The sequence below is a fragment of the Anas acuta genome, chromosome 3 (genome assembly GCF_963932015.1).
Source record: "Anas acuta chromosome 3, bAnaAcu1.1, whole genome shotgun sequence".
NCBI classification, from domain to species: domain Eukaryota; kingdom Metazoa; phylum Chordata; class Aves; order Anseriformes; family Anatidae; genus Anas; species Anas acuta.
In genome coordinates, this window is record NC_088981.1 from 63,032,732 (window position 1) to 63,054,295 (window position 21,564).

Below are 21,564 nucleotides of genomic sequence, written 5' to 3' on the forward strand. Positions count from 1 at the left end.
GAGTAAGGGACAAAGAAATACCTCATTTACCTGTTGTTTTCTCCCCATATGGTAGGGAATTTGATAGACCTTGTCAGCATTGAAGATTATGAATTCCAAAAGCAAACTCAAAAATCAGATCCCCAGATAAAGAATGTTCCATCAACGGTTCTTTTGTTTGTCTCTTCCTGAAAGGTAGAAGCAGAGAGGGGCAAAGACTGAAAAAAAAAAAGACACAAGACTCCAGGTGAAATATCCTAAATTGGAAAAGAAAATTCTTATTCTGAAGGAAAAAAAAAAAAAGAAGAAGAAAAAAAAAAAAGAAAAAAGAAAAAAAAGCAGATGACAGTGGAAATAAGGTGCAAGAAAAATCTCAAACTTGGACCACCCAGTAAGTTCCAAGCTCAATACTTTCCTTCAAATGCCTCCTGGATTCTTTCCTGGACAGACATTCCACAAGCAGCAGACTGAGACTCTGAGAAACCCTCTGCACCCTGCTTTCTTGGTCAGATAACCAGCCAGACCTGATCTGATTCACATTGCAACAGAGTCAATCTGAAGGGTAACATTAAGTAGCCACTTCACCTGGCAGAGCACATCGATTGTGTCTATGCAGAACTATTTGTTACCTCTGCAGTGTAGATGCATGGCTTCTGCCCAGCATGCCCAAAGGACACAAGGAGCCGCAGGGAAGCATCTCTCATCCTACATAGTAGGCATTTCCAGGAGAAAGAAAAGAAAGCCTTTAACGCTTGGAGAAAAACATATATTTATTCCTTCATACCCAGAAGCAGAATTTCAGATATAATTATTCTTGTCTTTGCTTTCTTCCATGTTCTGAGCAAATGCCAGGTACATACCCAGCTTACAGGCGGCTATGCCGGCCCTTCACAGCTGGGTGAATGCCACCCAAAGGCTGGATTTTTCCAGAGCAGACTCATGGCTTACTTCTGCTCTCCCTGCAGTCATCAGCATCATTGCCCACCATCTGAGAAAAGTTGAACAAAACTATAAAAGCACCTGAAAACCCCATTTCTAATTACCCTCTTGCCTAGATGTGGAGATTAATTTAAACATATCCAATCACCACCTGTTGTTGAGATAGGTATGTTTTTTTGTTTTCCCCTTTCTCATACTTTCTTTACTTTTCTATTAACTATTGTTAGTATAAGAGTAAAAAAAAAGAACAACAAAAGCAAGTATTTTTCAAACATTCATTCTGCTCCCCTTCATTTATTGAATTCAACTCTAGGAAACAGGGTTATGAATTTTATTGAAAGAATGGAGATCAATGTCACAGCTCCCTGCACATTTTATGTATGTTAGAGCATATAATATGGTATATATGTAACACATTATTATAGTAGCATTTGGTAGAATACATGATATGTAGTATATTACCACCTTAGAGCATAGTTCATAGTTATAGTGTATGATACGTTGTATAGCATGGTGTGTATGTGTATCTAATATATAGGTGCACTGTATGTATATATATATACACTGTATTTCCATATATAGAATATAAGAATGCCTATTATATATGCAATATTTTATAGAGTATGTAGTATTAAAATATAGCATCCTGAAAGTGTTACTGTGCAAGTTATTCTGTGATGAACAGCTAATGAGGCTGCATGCATTTATGCAGTATGTCTTTCTGTATACTTTCACCACAATAACCTGATATTACCTATGACTTCATATTTCTGTAATACATACATTTTTCTTCCACGCCACCTATTTTCCCATGCCTCTGTGTCTACTGGATTTTGGTTAGAGAAGCTTCAGTATGATCTGTACCAGTTCCAGTGCTGACTGGCCAGACAATACAGGGTCCCAACTGGCCAGCTGACAAACCAAACCAGTTAGATAATTACCACTTTCATACTGCAGCATTGTCATATATATATATAGCTGGCTAAATTTGCTCAGGGGATCTCAGGACTGATAAGCAAGCCATAGTCAAGCCTACTCCACCCATGCTGAAGCCCTAAAAGCATGTTAGCAGCAGCTGCAAGGTGACCAGCAGCGTGTAGGGTGGCAGCTTCTCCCAGCAGCCACTTTAACTGCTTCTGTCGACTGTGGTCTCCCCGTGCACAAGAAGTAGCAAGATCAGCTATTGAGCAGTCTTCTCTGGTTCCTCACTACATTGGTCTTTCCTCTCTTCCTCACTTTATTCTCCCTGACAGAATTATCTTGTATTCTTGTCTTTGTCAAATGGAAATCCTATTCTTGCTGTGCTGCTTGAGAAGTCTTGTCCTGATACCAACCTGACACATAAAAATATCTATGAAGAAAATATCTAGGAATTTTGAGGCTTGTTCAGTACCTATATAGTCACAGTGAACTGAACTACAGTGTACTTTAGTTCACCTTGAGTGGGAGATGGGTATTCTGTAAAGGTGGTGGCTGAATGCAAATCTTTCTCAAATCCCTCTAAAGCACACATGGAATAAAATTGCAGACATATATAGTGCCATATTTGTTAAAGGTAGAAAAATATAGAGCTATCAGTACAACCATGTCTAATTCTTTGATCAAGCTGTTCATTTTACACACAATTATTTTTCAATGCACAAATCAAGACAGAATTCTTTATCCTTACTATTAATAAAGGACAATGTCTTATTTACGCAGGTGCAAAGCACTCCATGAATGGGTACCCTGGCCTAGGTGAATGCAGACTCTTACTTGGAAGCCATTGGAAAAACACCACTGGTTTGTTTTGATTTTTTTTTTTTTTTTTTTTTTTTTGCCATTATGGATTGGTCATGGTGTCAACGTATGGCACTGATTTAGGCCATTATTCAAATGAACACCCTCTGCCACTGCTTTCTAGTTGTCAAACCAGCAGCAAAACATTTCAACCATCAAAGCACCAGTTATTTTGGTAGGAGACACATCTTAATGCACAGTATGTGAGTTACGCCTTGATGATTTGTACAGATGAGCTGCTTTTATATTCCCTGAAATCTTCTCCATGTTGTTATTAAAAAAATATGAAAATACATATACCATACAAAAATGTGATTGTGTATTTGGCTGCTTGCATTTGTGTGTTTGTTCTGGTGGTGGGAATTTTAGTTTTATGGATGATCTCATGTTGCAAAATTCATCTCTGCATATGTGTTTCGCTAATGCTCTGGAGTGTTCAGATCAGCATTCTGGCAGAGCTTGGTTTGGGTCACAGCAGACAGGTCAGATATCTATGTGTTGGCGTTTCTGCATATTCAGACACACCCACAAACAGAAACATGCATAGTGTATGTATACTGCATGCATATACTTCTCCAGTCTACTGGGGAAGTTAATAACCCAGATAAGTAATGTAGATGCAGTACCTCACTTTCAGATTCCTTGTTTTAAAGGAGATGAATGTCATTCAAAATGTCTTTGTTCTTATTAACAAGCTTCCCTAAGTCTTTCATATTGGTCCTTCTCATTTATAAGCTGCATCATGTGCTTCTGCAGGTGATGCATTTCTGTATTTTCTATGCTCTTGAGAGTAAGAAGAGTCCTCTTTAAACTGCAGCCTTTAGAAATACGTTTGCATAGAGGAGATGTAAAGTCAGACAAAGAGTATCGGCATGCATACTCTTTGTCTACATTGTATTGTCAAAGAAGGCAGCAAACTGTGGACCTCTCTATATCAGTGATTCCACCTAACTGTGCACAGAGCATAATTAAAGTCCAACATTTTGCGTGCCAGACACTTGGTTTTGAGTATTGTTGCAGGCCAGGACACTGGTGCAGCCAATGATGCTGCTTCACAGAACAACCTTGTCTTTCCTTTGAAATGTTGCCAGGTGCCAGGGCAAGTACTGACACGAGGACATATCCGAGACCTTATTGTAATCATTTGGTTCCTGTAATGCCATTCTTATCTCCTTCAGTCACTGTTCTGGTCCCTGTTCAGGCACACAAAGAAAAGATCTCTGAGAACAGCCTAGGGTGAGTTGCCTGATCCAGCTCACAGGCTTCCTGTTAAGCCAGTTATGCACAAGTAGATGAACTGTTGCCACAGTTTTACAGATGCTTAAAAAAATATATCTTCAACTCTTTGCTGAAAGTGAGAAGCTGCATGTTTTGTTGCTCAGCTTCCCCCAAAGAAAAAAAATAATGTGCACAGAAAAAAACAAACACACAATATATTGTTTAGTTTACAAACTTTCACCATGAGATGGAACAGCTATGGGCATACACTTAACTTATGTCCTCCCCTCAATGACTGAATACGCAGGAGACAGGAAACTCAACACTGATTGATGTGAAAACTTACTACACATAAAATAACTCACTGAAAACTCTCCTCCTGTAAATTAGCTAATGTGAGGCTCTCCCAGGTGTGTAAGAGTGATCAGCTCCCTAATAACTTTATCTGAGCCATGGGACAAAGAGACAAATGATTATTATCTATATTGTTTCATTTATATGGTACCCAATGGTGTGATTTGTCCTAGCCCCAAAATCACTGTCAATACCGTTACTTAGCTTCTTCTCATACACTTTTTTTCTCATTAGTCCCTTTTTCTCTTTCCTTTTTTTTTTTTTCTCCTCTTCTTCCACCATCACCTTGAAACTTTCTGTTTAAAGTTTTATCTATACTTGATTATTTTCAGATTAATTTGCAGAGATACTGGAAATGTACATGGAGGAAAAGAAAGTGGTAAGCAAAGACAGGCAAAAGGAGATGGTGGCAAACCATGAAGGCAAGGTTAGGTTTCCCTGCTGGTTTCTGAACATAGCATCAGTGAAGAAGCCTTTTCTCATTTCCAAGACCTCTTAGGTATCATCTCTTTCCAGTATTGCTGTGCCAGATGAATTCTCACTGGAGGTTTAATTTCCTGCTTGCAGAGGTGCTTGAAGAGAGAGATTTTTGTCAAGATGTTACAATGGGCCCAATGAAACCTGTCTTGGAAAATGGTATAATAATTTCATGAAAGAAAAATGATGGTGGACTTTTTGAGGTTGGATTTATTTGCCAATTCTCATGTGCATGAATAGGTTGCTAAAGGTTAACTACACTCTGGGATTGGTCTTTCCTCAACAGCAATACTGCACAAGGCATCTCTCTCTGACATCAGATGCAGGTAACACCACCTACATTTCTACCACAATTAGCTAGGATATCAAAAGTTTAAAAGAACAGCCTAAATTTCCAAATATGTCTTACACAAACATCTTGTGCAGAGCAAAACTGACCAATAACTGAGACATCCATTAAAACAACAACCAACCAACCAACCAACAAACAAAAACACAACCAACCAAACAATGCATTCCCATTCAGTGGTGGTATCAAATAACTGGAAGGGCAAGGTTTGTATATTTGGCTATATCTGTGCTGTGGGACCTGGGAGCACATCCCAGATCCAAATCTAGAACATCTCCATGAGACCATGTACATTTCCTTCATCTCTCTGGCCAAACTCTCTTTTCAGAGTGCTGCAAAGCCCCACCACCTAGTTGAGCATGTGCCTGGGAATAACAGGATGACAATTGCATGGGATTTGGGACACCACACTCTCATAATTTACAAAAATGGTTCTGATTGTAGAGCTAGATTTTTTGTCTTATTCATGTAGGTATTTCATTAAGAGTAACTCTTTTAGCACTGGTAGAGTAGCTCCAAAGTAAAATGTGTAACTGAGAGCAGAATTTAGGATCGGCATTTAACACAGAGAAACAGCAACTCTCTAAGGTACTATAATTATAAATGTAATTCTCTCAGACCACATTCATTCCTGTATAACTCTATTCAAATCCATAGAATTACACTGGGGATTAATTCAGTCCTTAAATTTAACCGCACTGAGAATAATTATAATGGCCTATGAGTACAATATTTTCATTTTCCAAGGGGAGAAATTTGCCAATATGTAATATGGTCTCACGTACGTGATTGCATATTACCTCTAAATCTGTGAGAGCTTACGATAATGGTAAAGCCAAAGAGGTCATGCTGTTTAGGCTGGAAAAGGGCCAGCCGCATCATTGGCTGAACACCGAGGCTGCCTTCGAAATGGATGCACAGAAACGATGTTGAAATGGTACGACATATGTCGATTACTAAATCCCCAAACTCTTTTGTTGTTTCAGCAAAATTCTCTCTTTGAAGAAAAGGGGGCCCAACCCTAGGAAGGCCACAGCAGCTGCAGTTCCTGCTGACCTCACTAGGAGTTGGAAGAGCAGAATTGGAAGCTAAACAATTTGTTCTGATCAAATTTGACTGGTACATACTCAGATAAGTTTATTTAAAGCCAGTAGAATTATGGATATCTAAAACTCATCTCAGTTTAGTCATAACTAAGGTCTTTGAGATGGCATGACATGCTCATTTAGCAAATTCTTGGTCTCAGTATTGTCCGAATAATCAGTAATTCTATGAAAGATAGAAGTAGAAAATACTGAGCTCCTAAGAAAAAGGATAGAATTAAATACCATTTTTTACAACATTCAGAATTCCACAAGTATTTCTACTGAAACATAATGGAAGAAACAAGTATTTAAAAAAGTGAAAAAAAAATCAGTCCTTCAAATGTTCTTGTATTTTAGTTTGTTTTTCAACAGCAGCTAGAATTTCATAATTCCTGACTTCAAAACACTTTTGGGAAACTGAAACTTCTCAAAATTTTCAGTTAGAATTTTTATAGATTTTGATATCTTACCCTCCCTCAATCTTAGTTTTTAAAAATCTGGGGTATTGAAAGCTTAATTTGTTTCACTAAACTGAGAGGAATATAAGATGTTTCAAAAAGAAAGTATTTTTATGAAATTGCTTTCCCTTTCAAAAACAACTTTTTATTTTAGAAAAATGTTCATGACAATTTTAAAATTGTTTTTTTCAGGGATTCAGTGGGGCTATCCAGACAATGATCAGTATCAAGAAAGAGGGATTCTGTTAAAATAGGTTATTTTAATCTGGTCTCCAAAGAATGGTGAATATTTTTAATGCCTAGTATTCAGTGCTAAATATCTTGTTTCAGATTTTGTGTTGGCTCTTGAGATTTGCTAAAAGACCTTTTCTCTCTTTCTCAAGTACGGGCTATATGTTACCTCTTTATCTCACAGATTTGCTTAAACTGGTGGTGGCAGCTGCCACCACCAGTTTAAGAAAGGCTTGACTTTGTGGTCCAAATAACTCTTGGAGCATGTAGATCTAAATGTCATCAGATTGCAACATTTTAGCACAGGGTGACAATGTTCTGTTTTGACACAGTGTCATCACGCTGCATCCCAGTAGGAAGATGTTTTGACATACAGTGCTGATAAAACATCAAAATGTTAACAATTTTTCTTTAATATTCATGCCTTCTGTGATGCCTGTAGCATACTAATTAATAACAGAAAATCAGAAGCCCAGCAAAGATCGCAATTAAATTTATTTATTTAATTTTTATACAAACAAGTTCCAACTGAATATTCCTATCCAGGTGAACACACGTACTCCATAAGGACTACCAAACAGGGTGCTACCAACCTAGCATCTTAATATACAGGGAAAAAAATCCCACCTCCCGCCCTCCTGCTTTTTAACTTCTTTCTTCTGTTTTTGCTATACCCAAAGGAAAAGAAACTAATGGTCAGAAATAACAGAGTGGAAAAAGCATGACCTTAATATGACAGACTGGCAGTAACATTTGGTAGAAACTATTTTAACTGCCAATATGTAGAAAACAAACAAAAAACAGGCTTGTATAAGAAAACAATTGAGTCTTCTAAGAGAGATCTCAAGACTTTTGGGTGTGGGGCACAGTGAAGAGAGGAAAGATTTAAGTTGAGCAGAGTTAGCAAGAAGTCAGCCTGGTTGGAGTCCCAGTTAAATGGTCTGCTCAGAAATGCACAGCTGAAAATCCTGGATATGCAAACAGTCATGCAGGAAGGTCCTTGTGAACCTAAACTGTGTGTCCTTGCTTAAGCAGGGAGGTTGGACCAGATTACTTTCAGAGGTCCCTTCCAACCCTGACCATACTGTGATTTTGTGAAACCTGCACCCTAGAGCTGGAAGAAACAAGTCTATCAATTAGCTCACCTAAGACAAAGGCCCTCACAGGAGTTTCTCAACAGGCTTCAGAGAAGGGATGGGTAAAGCAACTCAGGCAGCAGACCCAAATGCTGTAATGGCCTTGTGCAAAGCACCAACAGATGGGGCAGAAAAACTGCAGATGGAGGCTGTCCAACAGCCAGGTGGAGAGGAGCAGAAGTTTTACACTGGATTGAAGGCAGGATTTGTACCATCAGACATTCTTTCCACAGTTCAGCCTGTACCTATGCTGCACCAGCACAGAAAGCTGCATGGCTTCACATGCCCATTTTTCATATTTTATGTTTAACTTATTTTCATCGATCAACTAAAGGGCATCAATCTTTGTTTTAGCCCTTGCAAACTATTTATTTTAAGGTGATGTTAATAAAACAGTGAATTAATTATTTTACTATATAGAATGATTGGTAAAAAACTTACCTGGCATTTTTAAGATGAAAATCTTCTGGAACCATTGACAGTTTTGACAGTTTGAGACCTGTGGCTGTTTTCCAGTCTTGATCTACACTTCTCTTTATGACTTTGTGATTTCAGTGTTTTCCAGAAAAAAAGACAACATATTCAGAAACGTCAAATGACTCTGAAGAAATTGTCAAGCCACAGGTAAGCCTTATTACTACAGATTAGTATAAACATAAAAGCACACCTCATCTTCTGCAAATTCATTATATTATTCATGCAAATCAGTTCTGCTTTGGGAATAGAGCTATTGATTATTTGGATCTATCAAATGATTAAAAATTACTTGCACAAATGTGTGTACAGAATCAAGTCTTTATTAAAAACTCTCTGGACACATTCACCTTTCCTTATGAATTTTCATGAGCTGTAACAGTATAAACTTTTTATTGTTTTAGCATTTAATTACTTGCATTAATTTTCATAAAACTTAAATTTAATCTCTTTCTTTAAAATGTGAGAGCCAAAGAGAGACTCACGTGTTTGCATGGTCTGAACCAAAAAATATTTTATTCTAAAGCATTATCATTAATGTAAAGATTTGTTCTGGAGCCCATTTCTTCAAGAACTAGTCTCTCCAAAGTTTTTGGCACATGTTTAAGTTACCTTTGAATATAATGAATGACTGCCATGAAGAATGGCCACAATCAGCAGCCTGTGCTGAGTGTGTCCTGCACTGCTATAGGCTGAATCCTGAAATAATTCAGCATTTTCACTTCTTATTGTCTTCACTAGGACTCAAGGTGCTTTAAACAAAAACTGACTAGATGATGACAATTCCATTTTATACAGCTTCCAAGGTTTAAAATTTGTTTTGGTTTCACATTGAACTGTCTATTATAGTATTAAAACCTGAACTATTCAGCTTGGATCCTGAGCAGCATTTTTTGATTTACATCCAGATCACCTTGAGTCTAGAAAAAAACAAAACAAAACAAAAACAAAACAAACAAACACAACCAACCAAAAACAAAACAAAACAAAACAAAACAAAACAAACAAAAACAAAAAAACAACAACAAAAAAAAACCACTAAAATTAGTTTTCCTACATGAAGATAGTAGATTACAAGACAATCATTTATTTATTTATTTATTTTTCCCCCAAAAACAAATGAACAAACCAAACCAACCAACCAAACCACAAATACAAAATGCTACACCTCCAAACTTTGAGAAAAATGAACCCCAGATCTTCTGCTCAAGTAACTCATGGCATAAACCTTGGTTCTTCCTCCACTGTCCAATCCAGGCAGCACGAGCACAGGTGTGCACCACCACCTTCACCACGAGGGCAACAGGTGGGTTCACACTCAGTTTGTTCCAGTGTGAGAGCATACCTGCATTTGTAACACAATTTCAAGTGATTTCTAGAGAACATTAATTTACAGAGATGTGTAGGAGAGTTGCAGGCCCTCTCTCTTTCTCCATTCCCTCATGCTTCCTGATGCTGCCAAGCATCCAGGCCTGCCTCTGCATGTCCCACAGAGCTATCTGCATATGCCCAGCAAGCCTGATGCACCCAGACACAGCACACATGTGCTGGCCATCTGTATGGTGTGTCAGAAATACGTCTGCCGTATTTCTGCCTGTGATTCCCCAGACAAAGGAATAGGAGCTGTGTCTACACACACTCAGACAAAGCTGGCTTGATGTGACCACACACTTGGCCAGTGTGCTATAGCCATGGGTCTGCATGCTCGTTGTTAGCTGAGGGGTTTTCTCCTTTCCTTTCTTGTTGCTCTGTCAGTGCCTGCATTGATCCCCGCTTGAGTCACCTTTCAGAGGCCAGACAGGCTGAGGAAGTGGTTACCCTTTGCAACTGCAACCATGTGAAAGGTCTCTGGGCAAATCCTCTCACTTACTCAATTATCCCTTCACTGAAGTGATTTGCACCGCCGTGGGCGGGGAGACCCATACTCCCAGTGCACTACAGTCATTTATCAGGTGAAATGAAGCAAAGAAAGCAAGGTCAGCGAGCGTCCATGCTGCTTACAAGCTGCAGAGCCCTCAAGCCTGTCGTTGCCCAGATTACTTAAAAACTCATTCCCTTCCCAGGGTATGATCCTCTTTATCAGCAGCTGCTCTCCACTCGCTAGTGAGAGGAAGCGTGTTAGCTTTTGTCACCACATCCCAGAGCAGTGGGCACTGCAGACAAAAGCCGTACCCGTGCTAGCATACAGGCTTTCATTGGTTTTGGAGTGACTGTTGAGAAGCTACTCATCCTCCTGATAAGTTTTTATGAAAATCAGTATTGGCAGGAAAAGAAATGAGGAACAGGCAGATGGAAAATGATTGCTTAAACATTATTTTCTTTTTGATGCTTGGAAAAGCAATAAAACTATTTTATTTGTCTTAGCAACTTTTAACAAATACTTTTAGCTTGGTTTCTTGTGGAAGGGAAGCTTTTACAGCTATATTATCTTTTTTCCTTCTCTTGTTCCTAATAATTTCCATTTCTACCAAGATTCAGAGACAATTTCATTTCCGTAAGCTTAATGACAATAGGTGTCCCTACAGAGAAAAAATATCTCTGTGTGTCCCAGCTAAATCTGACTGGAGTATGAAAAAAAGCCTGTAGAACACCAAAGTTCATTACTTTTGAGTACCAACAAGTTGCCACTCTTACAGCCAGTTTTATTAAGCAAACTGGGTCTAGCTCAATTTCAACAGGCAAAATAGTTGTAGACTCAAGCCAGTAAGCTGACAAGCAAAAGAATCCAACAGGAAAATTTGGTGAAGAAATTTTGACAAACCAGATATGTATTTTTCGAGCCTAACCTCTAACTTTGATCAATATTCTAATTCTAAGTAAACCTAGCATTAATGTGATTTTTCCAGATGCATTTTCATACCTATAGGAGATACATCACACCATTAAACACAGAAGATGGTTCTGGGATCATGAGCTGTTCTTCACAACCAGAGCAGAGCTCTATTTGTAGGATTTTGGAGGAAAGCATACCGTGCTGTCTACTGGATATCAGCTATGACGAGATACAGATAAGTATAGATATATGCATGCACATGCAAACACACAGCCACACTCATTTCAGATCGTGTCATATTCCCAGCTCTTCCTGCCTCTGCTTTGCAGAGGGACTTTACTGAGAGTCCACCCAGGAGCCCCAGCATAGTCACCAGTTCTGATTACATTGTGTCAGAACAAGGTGTACTTTATCTTCTACCCCAGGGTGAATCTGTGAAGTTATTACTGAGTTTTGGATTTACTACAAATCTGTACTGTTGTCACAAATCAACAGGAGAATAACTTGTTCTATGGCACTAACACTTCTATTAATGCCAAAAGGTAAGTTATCTGGTTGTTTTGTCTAGTTCTTCTGTACTATATACAGCAAACAACCAACTTAGAGATTTAATGCAGTTTTAAACTGAGTTCACCACAGTTTGGTGGCAAAATGTGGTGAGATCTTATATTTTTCTCTCATAGGCAGCTCAAAACATAGGTATTTTGCAGATAAAACACTCAGTCAAATTGAAAGCCACTTTCAGAGAGCCCTGCTGCTGAGGAAGCCAGGTCAGCATTGAGAACTGATACTTCAAAAATCACCGCACAGCTTTCAGGAATTGAGAAACCTGTATTTTGTATAGACTGTGAAGACTCTTCAACCAGCTTGGTGCCTGCCTGTTGTCAGAAGGATCATTGAGGGACCTAGTGGTGGTGAGAATACATGTGTCTTCAGCTAGTCTGAGAAGCCTAGATGCCTCTCCTGGAGGTTTTCTCATCATTTATTTGACAGTTTGTTGATATGTGACTATTAAATGGTAATTCTCTTATTATCTATCCCATAATTTGTGGCTAGATTTGGCACTTGAGGCTGGCATACAGAGACATTACATCAGTTTTCAGGATCACAAAGAAAAAACCCTTATAATAATGTAAAACAAATTTAGCTATTCCTCTTTTCCTGTACTTTAAAGTGACACCAGTAGGTCTACTTTTCCTGACACCATACCTACCCGATTTCTTTTGACTTAAACATAAACGCCAGTTTCTGATTCTTATCAACAGGCAGGAAGCTCTGGCCTTGGCTCTACTATTCTCATTCACGTCTATGTCTGCAAGGAGGGCAATATACAAGAATAACTGAATAATCAAAAGCTTCTTTAACAGCAAACCTCAGGCCAGTGGTAGGCATATTTCCCAGCCAAGAAGATGAGGGAAATATGAGCAATGAGGAAGTTGTATATCTGCAGTATAGATGGGAACTGGGTCTGCACAGCAGCTGTTTCAGAATTGATAAGCCTTTTTTCCTTTTCCTTCCTTTTTTCCTTCCTTCCTTTCTCCCTGTCTTTTTCTTTCCTTCTTTTCTTCTTTCTTTCCTTCCTTCTTTCTTTCTTTCTTAAAACAGACATTTTCTTGGAAATTTTGGGGCTTCATCCATTTAATATGGTTCTTTTAACATGGTTGTTTGCATTTCACTGCCTTTTGTTTTCTTGTCTCCTAACTAGTCTATTCAGTGCAGGGCTGGCTTAACAGCACTAACAATACTTACATGGGCTCTTTCATGGAGAGCTGGCCAAGAGACTAGCATTGCAGAAGACATCTTTAAGAACAGTTTTTGAAAACACTCTTGGAGCCATGTCCTCATCCCTCCTCATGGAACAATGCAAACATTATTAATTATCCTCCATTTCTCCAATTTCTTGCATGCATACAGAGGATGAACCCCACAGTTTAAAAGCTCATGTATTATTTGTATAGCATTCCTGGGGCCAGATTTTGACTGTATGCCAGTAGCTGCATTATGCGTTGGCAAAGCGATGGTCTGACCTTTGATGGTCTCCAGAGACATGGTGAGTTTGGTTGCAGCTCTGGGGAGGCATATTTCTCCTCTGCAGTTTACATATCTCTCTGCTGGCTGGTGAGGAAGGGGATGGTATCACAAGATTTGAACATCCCACTTTGAATGCAGCTGCTTGTCATAGGCAGTATCAGATGAGAGAAAGTGAAAGACCTACTATGGGGTGGTTCCCTTCAGGACAGCACCCTCTAGCAGCTGAAATCAATGGGATTCTCGCCTCCTCCAGGTGAGCAATTTCAGGACAGCTTTGCTCCTCTCAGAATAGCAATGTGTAACCATAATGTAAGAAACAGGGTAAGAAAGCAGGGGAAATGCATTCAGTACCTTGTTCCATGACCCTGAATATTTCAATATTTAGTTGTGTTCCATCCTTTTTCTCTTCTATTTAGTGGTAAGTACTTTGCAGCTGAGATTACCTCCCACCATGAGTATACTCAGTGCACAGTGGGGTCCTTATCTTGGAAACTTTCTAGTGACATAGGTAAAATGATCCAGAGCAAAAATTTCAATTCTTTTCTGTTTTGGTGATGATGAAAATATAGCAGAAGCTAAAGTTTCACACAGAGTCACACTGAAACCAAAGAAAATATTTAAAGACTGACTGTATAACTTCCTCTCCCTTGCTGCAGAACTGTTGGACTCCCTTTTTTTTCATAAACAGAGAATTTTTAGAGGGGTTTCATTATAGATTAGTGGTTTTGTTTGTTTGTTTGTTTGTTTTCTCATTTGCCATAGACTTGGTCTAATTGTCCCTTCATTAAAGTACAATTCTGGAGGCTGTTAGTAAGGATGAAACAAGACACCAAACTATAAAGAAAAAAAGATGTCAGCTGTCTTTGCTGAGCTGGCAGGCCCTGAGAAAAACATGTATTTTTCATGTATGAGGTAAATGCAAGTTCTTGCTTTAAGAAGAGCTAGGGCTTTGATAGAAATCTTAGAGTCTTAAAGCACTCACCCTGTCGAGAGCTAAATATCTTTGATGAATATGGAGTGCAATGTGGTACACAGATGACAGAGCAGGCGCTTAGAAAGTACAAAACAAAACAAAAAATCCTAACCCTTGGACAGTGAGATTAAGCAGATAGGATGATACTACACAGAACTCCAAAGACACTACATGTGCGGACACGCAGTAAATCACAGCCTTTTATAAAGTCATGCAGGCTGCCATTTCAGATCTATCATCAGCTCTGGTGAAAATGATGGACTATGTGGTAAGTAGGTTCAGTGCCATGCTAGCAGATGGGTATGAATGTAAACAGACAAGAGACTACACAGGAGCTTCAGGATGGGCCCACTTGGGTCACAGACAAGGCTTAGAAACATGGAAACTTTCTTTTTGTTTCTGTGATTTCTATCTCTTAGGCATCAGTGCACATGATTTGCATGCCTATCTGGATCTGGGCTACTACTGAAGAGTTATAAAAGAGCTCTTGTGGGTGCATAAAGAGAGATCTTTAAACTCCAACTTCTGTCAGAGTTTCAGGACAGAAAGCTAAAAGGATAGAGATACAAAAGAGCGCATGAAATCTCTTTTCTTGTTTCATCAGCACAGGACTCCTCTAGAGTCAGCAGAGGTCTGCGTGCCTTCAGCCTGCCGGTGCTGTGTTCACTGAACAGGTATGGAGATGCTTCTTCCTTAAATAAGTCATCTTGCAGGCAAATTCTGCTGGCGAGTAGGGCCTTCTGTGTGGTCATAGTGTGAACAAACAATTTTCTTTTAGTGGGTAGAGATTATCCTAGTGGCTTCATCTTCTCAAATTGAAAGCAACTTGCTGGAGCAGCAATCTTTATTTAATAATTTGCCACACAATATGCATAGCTGTCAGATGACAAAAATCCACCTTACTCTGTCATTACAAACTGACTTTTTGTAAGTAATTATTTCTCATCTTCATTCATCTTTGAGGAATTAAATCTCTCCAATATAAGATCTTTTTCTCTCTCGGGTTTCCTCAGATGAAGCATGCTGCAGCTTTACAGTCATGTTTGTGCTTGCCTATCATTTATATTATTTTTGTTTCAAGGCACCAGGTCAAACTCTGTCCTCACTTACTCTCTGCAACCACAGAGACTTCAGTGTGGCTGCAATCGAGGATGGAATCTGACCCATTGTGTTTGTTTTTAATCAGAATATACATGACTTAATGTTGCCTTCTCCTTCATTTTAATCTCCCAGGGCAGTCTGAAGAATCAGATGTTGAATCTCAAGGGATTTCTCCCTCGTGAAATATTCTAAATATGTCAGGAAAAATGTTTTGTCAATTCCAGCTTGTTGATTCACCCCAGCCAGCTGGCTGGGCAGGCTCAACCACTACACACTGCCATGCAAACTGGGAGGTCGGAGCTGAGAACATGCAGGCAGGATGGTGGGGCCATGTGCTAGAGCAAATTGGATGAATTCCATGTATTGTAGTAGATGAAGTGTTTGGTCTTGGAGGGAAGAAAAGGTTGTATGCCAATTGTCACTCAGGACTTCACTTAACTGACTGAAGTAGAGAGAAGTTGGAGTTGAGGTCTATGCCCATGTTTTCACTATCCTTGACTAGACTCTGCCCTGCCTTTCTACCAAAGGCATCAGAGTCATGGTACACCCGTGAAGATGGAGGTGCTGGCAGCTCTGCCTTGCCAACCTCCAGAACTACTAGTGCCTTCTGAAGGGTTCCACACCGAAAAAATAAAAATAATAAAAAAAACAAATCCATCAACATAAGTATTTTAAAAAAATATCCTTCATGAAGATATAATATTATTGAATATTCACGAAAATACAAAAGATTAGAATATTAATTGTTTTTTTTTACTTGGCTTATCATTAGATTTAAGGATAGCCTGGGCTTTTTGTTTCTTTTTACAAAACTGACCCAGATCCTGCAAATAGTCTGGAAAGTTGTCACATATCTCCAATGCATCAAGAGATTTACCAAGGAAACTGGATTTTCATTTTGTAGTTTATACATATTACAATGCCAAGGAAAGACATAACTGTGGCCGTGATGGTTAAGAACATCCATTAAGAACATGGTTGGGGATGGTTTATAGAGGCATACAGTCTGAGAAAACACCTTTTTTTTTTTCTTTTTTTTTTTTTTCTCACATGCTGCTGCAAGGAAGAGGAGTATCATAGTCCCATCACCACAGGAGTTCACTGAGGTGTTAATCAGATGAGAAGGAAGGTGTTTTTCAAAACAGCAAAAACAACTGTTTTGAGAATGTACAAGTTCTTCCCTTAGAAAACATGAATTTGTGAGCCGAATCCCTGTGTGTTTAATGAATTTTTTAATACTACAGGTTGACTTCTGAAAGTAAGTCATGACTGTTTTACTGAGGTCTATATTTTCATAGCACTTCAAATGCTCAGATTGCATATTGCTCTTGCCTTGGGTCATAGCCTTAAAGACCAAAATAATACTATAGATGCTTTAGTGCAAAATGAGCAGGGAAAACAACTAAAGCAAAGGAGCAGACAGAGAAAGCAATACACAAAGAGACAAACGATACAAAGCAGAACCAGACTTAGACATCAGAGGTCAACCCACAAAATATTGTGAGGGGTGAACACGTAAAAAAGGAAATTCTTCCAAGGAAAATAGTCACATAAATGTTTTTTAAGAAAGCTGCAGGGCTCCCTCATATGGGCTCCTCCTGCAATATATACCCCTTGCTCTTGTGCAATTGTCTTTGGCACACAGAGACACACAATACAGTCATGAACTGCTTTTTGTGTTGAGATATGTTTATCTATGGAAATTTTAATTCAATTATAATTTTAATGAAGGTTTGTCATAGGAATTAAGAGGATTCATTATAACTGAAAGTAGATGTAGCAAACATAAAAGAGTACAAGTTTGTTTTGACCTTACTTTACTGACTGTTACTTCACTTAACAAGAGAAATACCAAAATGTCTTACAGAATTAGAATCTATGAGAAAAACACATGGTCAGAATAATAGAAAAAGTGTGCAAGAGAGGTATTGTACTGTGGATACTAAAAGAAGTGGAACGTGTTTCTTATCATTAATCAGTCAGATTTGCCATGATCTTTTAATGGAAGAAAATAAGCTATTAATAAAGAATTTAGTCAATATTGACATTTTAATGTTTCCTCATAAAATGTAAATCCTGCCTTATAAATTATTAAAGGAAAGAAGCTTTAATAGCACTTGTTTGGGGACATTGGAATAAATGACTTATTTTGCTTATGCCTATACAAATTATGGTGCAATATTATTCCAAATAATTCCAGTGACTTGGAAACTTCAACATCTGCTTTTCAATAGGGAACACTTTGAGATTTTCTACTGTCCTCAGGTGGTACCTTCTGACTTGTGCTCAGAGTTGTCACTGTCAGTGTGAACACTATCAAAAACCTGGAAAGATGGAATGGTGCATTTTCCCACAGGAAATAACAGTGAGCAAGTTGCATGTTTAAGTTAGGCATATTTATGTGTGATGGGATATTCAAAAGTAAGCATCCTCCAGAAGGATCCCTTCTGCAATCAAAGTGATGTCTCATCCTCAGTGTAAATGAGATGGGTGTCTTCCAGCTCTTTCCTTTCACACACATAAGATAATTTTTGTATGGGTCTAGACATTTCCAGTCGCTCCTAGTCAAACCTAAGAAAGTTATATCTTAGTGTATATTTTTAGAATGAGATTTATACTAATCCCAGTCAAAGCTTAGCACCCAAAGTCATCTCCAAAGCTAGGCATGCACTGTAAGAAGGAATCTGAATAGCAAGTCCCCTTGGGTGCCTGGTTCTTGGAGCAGGTCCCAGAGGCAGACCCTGCCACTGGTCACTTCTTGCTGGCTGGCCTTTATTCAGGAAAGCTTCAACCCTCATGACTGAAACAAAACATCCTTGAGGAACTTATGAATAAGTCCATTTGCTTCCTGCCTCAAACACTTCTAAAACATTAACCTGAAGCGTAAACGTTTCTGCCTTTCATTTCCTTGGGGATGACAGGAGAGAGAGACTGAGACTGATTGCAAAAGCTGTAGTGCTTGTCTGAAGTTTTTAGCCTGACTCTGGTCAGGCCCCAGGTGACCAGCTAATGAAAATAATTCAAACTTTACCAAAACAAGAGCCATTTATAATGTGGAAATTCTAGACAGACAGCTCCACAAAACCCTGGGAACAAACATGGAGATAAATCTGCAAGGAAAAACACCCCTACCTCACTGCTCACAAGGTCAATTCTAAATAGCATCATGGGGCACAGCCCCCACATATGGCAGAAAATTAGTTAGCATTAGTTGTTTTGTTTTGTTTTTCCATACCTGTTTGCTTTTTTCCTCTAGAGTGATGCAGTATGAGGAAACATTTTGCTTTGGGAATATTAGACAGCCTTTTCAAACCCATGTCTTTTACATAAGCAAACTGGGATTATTCTTAAGAACAGTTTCTATAACCATAAATGAAAGAGGAAGAATGAACCCTGGAAAATGGGTAAAAAAGCCCTGACTTGAAATAAATACAACACAGCCATGAAGCAAGACATGGAACAGTGAGAAGAACATGCATGAAAGAGGAAATGAGCTGGGGCTCTCCAATAAGAAAACCGGAAGCTTTCAGATGTCAAAAATCTCCCAGAAACAGAAAAAGGAAGATGGCTTGCATACCATGGCTCACAGGGTTGAGAGCTTGGTCAGCACCTCCAAAGCACAGCTGGAGGTAAACAGTGACCGGGAGCCATGGCACCCCAGTGAAATTCTCCACCAGGGCTGGTGTCCCCAGGCCAGGAGATCAGCAGTCTGCTCCTTCCTGCTCTCCCGGTAGGAGCTCCTGGGCAGAGCGGGGCCATGGGACACGCTGGTGCTTGGTGGAAGTTTCCCAGCCAAAAGACTTGCAGTTATGAGGAAAGTGCATGCTGACCCTTGCAGGCTTGGGACCATCCTCAGGACATGCCTGAAGACCACACAACGAAGACAATGAAGAACAATTTAGAGTCAGTACCAAAACTCTCACCAAGATGTTCTCAGAGATCGTCTCAGATATGGCACAAAATGATGAGTACAGACTGAACAGACAGCACAAACAGCACAAACTGAATAGATTCAGTTAAGTCCACTTAAAAGCCTTATCTAAGCCTTTTTAATGTAGGGATTGCAACTTAATTAAAATGAAGTGCTTATAATGTGAGTTTTGTAAATAAAAAGTCTTTAGAGGTGCACAGCGTGGAACTATTCTTTTTTTTTTTATTGTAACTTCATATTAAATTAAAAAGCATATAAAAACCTTTGCATGAATACATAAATATATATACACCTTGGCATTTATTAATACTTTATTTCATAATAGCTATTTTCCAAGCATCTACTAAGACCTCTGTGAAGGCACAAAATGTATTTCTGATTCCTGTGGAAATCAGTAATTGGAAAATTGTCTTTTTAGTAATTCCTGCCTTTTGAGGTGTATTAAATATGTCCTAATTAAAAGCATTGTAAAACTTATTAAATATGTTAAATTGAATCATATCCCAATCCCACATATTACATCCAACAGCTAAGTATTTTTATCTCACTGTTCAGTCCCAATGAAAAATAGTACTTCCCACACTTGCTGTTTTCTAGGATCAGCGCTTGAGCAAAGGTCCTCTCTTAAGACATATCTGTTATCTGCCTGAACAACACATGCACAGGAGACTATGGAAAGGTTATGGAGAGGAACATTTTAAAGGCATTTATTATTTCCAAAATAAGAGAAAGAGAAGAATATTATATGTAGTGTAAAACCATCTCCATATTAAAGAAAACTATAAGGCAATGGTTGCTTCTTTCAAGTTCTCACTGTTGGAAGAGAATTATTTCTGAAAGTGATGCAGAATTCTCAGCATAGATAAAACTGCTTGTAGACAATTGCTGTATCATGTTGCATGGTGTACAAGACTAGCATGATGTGTTAATGCCTATTCTATTTCTTGAAAACAGTTTTTCAACACATCCGTGAAATCTCTGATGGAAGTCAGGTCCGGGCTTTTGTTCCAGGTGTCCAACATTATTTTGACAGGGCTCATTTCAGTGCATTATTAAAACTGCCATGAATTAGCAAAACAAAATTAAAATAGAAGTAAAACTCCTGAAAGTGTCCAGTACTGTAATTCTGCTTTCTAGTTTCCATGGATACAGCTATCAAAAAACCATCACAGCCACAGGAATTCAGGGAAAACACCTGAAGAATTTTGGTGTCTGAGAGTTTGGTGTTTGGTGTTTTCCTCAATTTGCTTGAGGAAAAAATGAGTTAAACTAAAAAAAATAAAAAATGAAAAATAAAATTGGTCAAAAGAGTTTGTAGGAAATTTTGACAGTTTGTCACTTCTTCAGTACAAGGTCCCTCATTTTTAAGTTGCAGGATAACACATTATATTTTTGTTTTTTACTTAGCATGAACCATATTGGGCCATAAACATTCTTTATGTGATGCAAATTCATATGAAATATTAAAAACAAAACAAAACAAAAAAATATCCATGAAGACCTATGGTACTACTAGGGCACAAGTTGGGAAATGCTGGGAAAATCAACATCATAACTTGCAGCATTCACTACCACTGCCTACTAAACAGCCTTCAGTTTTTGGATATAAACTTTTGCGACCCCAGCTTTGTAACAGCAAACCTGGAATCATTGCCATGACTTTCCTGCATGCAAAGATGCCAGTGCTGCAGTGATAAAGGGTGAGTTGCATCCCTCCCTTTCCTGTCAGGAAGAGTGTAGGTTACAAGTGTTCATGTCAACTGGCTGAGGACATCTGGGATGCTAGTGGGAATGGTTCCTTTCCTGAGGAAAGCCTTGGTCTGGGCACCAGCAGTGACCATGTACCCTCCTGCATGGCTCTAGCTGCTACATATGGCTGAGTGACTGCACAGCTTCTCTGAAAAAGCATGTAGTCAATGTTCATGGTTAGAGTGGGGCAAAGTGAAGGGGAATGTCCTTTTACTGCTTGTCTACATGTTCTTCTGTCTTACCCGAAACACATCATCTCTAGGGATGCTTAGTAGAGGCAAGTAGCTTCAGCCCTTCCTCACCCATTCCTGACAGTCACTCCAGATGCCTCCAGGGTATCTCATATATGAGCTTATCAAGTTCTCCTGATGACTAGATTGTCAGCTTTGCAATGATGGGCTGAAACCAGAGAAAGAATGGAGTCATTGTCTCATTGTTATTGCTTAAGATGAGGCCCTGTTTTCCGGGAAGCTTTCTGAAAACAGTACACTGCCTGCTTGTTATTTTCTGAGCAGCCATGCTTCAGA

At 38.9% G+C, this 21,564-nt stretch overlaps 1 long non-coding RNA gene across 1 annotated transcript; it reads left to right on the forward strand.

Annotated features, from left to right (window-relative positions):
* Nucleotides 1-13,295: 13,295 nt before the first annotated feature.
* Nucleotides 13,296-19,705, forward strand: LOC137854275 (uncharacterized). Its single transcript, XR_011095052.1, has 3 exons — nucleotides 13,296-13,701; nucleotides 14,861-14,930; nucleotides 17,558-19,705. It is a non-coding gene; the product is annotated as an uncharacterized lncRNA (long non-coding RNA).
* Nucleotides 19,706-21,564: the final 1,859 nt, after the last annotated feature.